The sequence below is a fragment of the Miniopterus natalensis genome, chromosome 13 (genome assembly GCF_054644295.1).
Source record: "Miniopterus natalensis isolate mMinNat1 chromosome 13, mMinNat1.hap1, whole genome shotgun sequence".
Taxonomy (NCBI): Eukaryota; Metazoa; Chordata; class Mammalia; order Chiroptera; family Miniopteridae; genus Miniopterus; species Miniopterus natalensis.
This window is the reverse complement of record NC_142093.1, coordinates 24,715,917-24,718,418: the sequence shown is the minus strand read 5'-3', so window position 1 is coordinate 24,718,418 and position 2,502 is coordinate 24,715,917. Positions and strand designations below refer to the sequence as shown.

The window sequence follows — 2,502 nt, the reverse complement described above, 5'->3', positions numbered from 1 at the left end:
TGTGATTAGTGTTTCAGGTTTCTTAGGATACATTCCTAGGAGTGGAATCACTGGGTCAAAAGGCAGCTCCATTTCTAATTTTTTGAGGACCCTCCATACTGTTTTCCACAGTGGCTGCACCAGTCTGCATTCCCACCAGCAGGGCACCAGGTTCCCCTTTCCCCACACCCTCGCCAGCACATGTCGTTTGTTGATTTGTTGATGGAGCCATTCCTACAGATGTGAAGTGATACCTCATTGTGGTTTTAATTTGCATCTCTCTGATGATTAGCGATGTTGAGCATTTTCTCATGTGTCTCTTGGCCATCCGTATGTCCTCTTTGGAGAATTGTCTATTTAAGTCCTTTGCCCATTTCTTAATTGGGTTGTTTGTCTTCCTCTTGCTGAGTACTATGAGTTCTTTGTACACTTTGGAAATTAGCCCCTTATCAGATTCATCCTCGGCAAATATGTTTTCCAAGACTGTGGGGTTCCTTTGTATTTTGAGGCTGTTTTCTTTTGCTGTGCAGAAGCTTTTTAGTTTGATGTAGTCCCATATGTTTATTTTTTCTTTTGTTGCTCTTGCCCTAGGAGGTGTATCAGTGAAAATTCCATACGTGGGATGTCTGTGACTTTACTGCCTATGTTTTCTTCCAGGATTTTTATGGTTTCATGACTTACATTTAAGAATTTTATCCATTTTGAGTTTATTTTTACGTATAGTGAAAGTTGGTGGTCTACTTTCATTTTTTTGCATGTACCTGTCCAATTTTCCCAGCACCACTTATTGAAGAGACTGTCCTTACTCCACTGGATACTCTTGCCTCCTCTGTCAAACATTAACTGACCATGATGGCGTGGGTCTATTCCTGGGGTCTCTGTTCTGCTCCATTGATCTATATGCCTGTTGTTGTACAAAAACAGTGGTTAGATGCCATGAAGTCGGTGGCAAAGCCTTACCCGTGTGTGTTGTTAGGCCCGAGAGCCTCTTCCATCCTTGTCGAGGGGAGTGCTAACCTTCTCTCCTTTCATACAGCACTGAATTTACTTTTTATTTAGTTGAAATGCTTATCAAGTAAGAGTGTATATCCATATATTTTCTGTGCCATTGTATGTCTGGAGAAAGTCCACCTTCTGCTTTCATATATAATGATGATGTGACTCAGAACAGGAACCTTGATTTGTGGTTCTTTTCCTTCAAATGTCTATAAATGTTGTTCCTCTATATCTGGAGTAATGCAGAAGAGGGATCTGAAGCTGGCCTGATTGTCTTCTTACTTAGGGAACCACAGCTCGGGAAGCTTGTAAGGTTTCTTCTTCACGGTGGTGGGTGGAGGAGAGCAAAGGTGGGTGGGGAAGGGAGACACCCACAGTTATGTCAACATTAACATTTTTTAATTAAAAAAAAGACTTTTTTCTTTATCCCTGGCGTTTAGAAATTTCACTGGAATGGGTCAGGTTTGTTTCTTTTTCTTGAATTCTGCCTTCCACTCAGTGAGCCTTTTTAATCTGAACACATTTTTTTAGTTCAGTAAAGTTTTTTCTCTATTTATTTCATAATTGCATCTTCTCCATCTATTCTTTTTCTTTTTCTTCCCAAAACTGCTATGATTCCCATTTTAGGACTTTTGGATATGCCTTCCACGGATCAGCCTTTTACTCCCAGCTTTTTTGTAACCTTGCTTAGGGATGTGAGACAGTGTCTCCATTTGTGTGTCCAGATCACTCATTTTCCTTTCATCATTGTCCATTTTCTTTTTCGTCTCTCTTGAATTTTTTTGTAACTTTTTTTAAATATAATTTTTAAAGTATAGAAAAGTTGCAAGAAGAGTACAAGATATTCCTTTACCAATTGTTTACATTTTGCATGAAATTTTTAAGTGAGGAATCATATTTTCAACTTCTGTTTGTCAAAGGCACTTTACCCTTTTTGTTGCTATTATGAATGGAAATTTTTTCATTGCATTTTGTAATTGGTCATGTGTGAAAATTGGTAGGGGAATAGTTATCTAGTAATCTGACATTTTATTAAATTTTCATATTAAGCCTAGGCTTTTCAGTTAATTCTTTTGTATTTTCTCACTAGTTGATCATATCAACTGCAAATAATAACAATTTTATATCTTTCTTTCCTATAATTGAATCTCCTACTTCCTTTTCTTCTATTATTATTTTGACAAGAGCCTTCAGAATAATGTTGAATAATTCCCATGATCTTCCTGGTCTTGTTCCAAATCATAATGGAACAATTTCTTTCTCAAGAAATTGAGGAATGTCACTTGTAGGTCACCATAAAACATGATATTTGCTACTAGTTTTTGAAAAATGTCCCTTCTCAAGTTAACAAAGTTCCATGTAGTTTCAGTTTAACAGTTTTGATTAATAACACATTTTAAATTTTACCAAATCTCCTTTCTGTACCTATCTTAATGAGCACATAGTTTTTCTTATGTAATCTACTAATATAGAGAACTACATTAATAAATTTCTTAATTTTTAGCCATTTTTCCACTCTGGGAATAA

At 36.5% G+C, this 2,502-nt stretch overlaps 1 non-coding gene across 1 annotated transcript; it reads right to left on the bottom strand.

The window, feature by feature from the left end:
• Positions 1-894: 894 nt before the first annotated feature.
• LOC148091633 (U6atac minor spliceosomal RNA) lies at positions 895-1,018 on the bottom strand. Its single transcript, XR_015715582.1, has one exon. It is a non-coding gene; the product is annotated as a U6atac minor spliceosomal RNA (small nuclear RNA).
• Between the last annotated feature and the right edge of the window lie 1,484 nt (positions 1,019-2,502).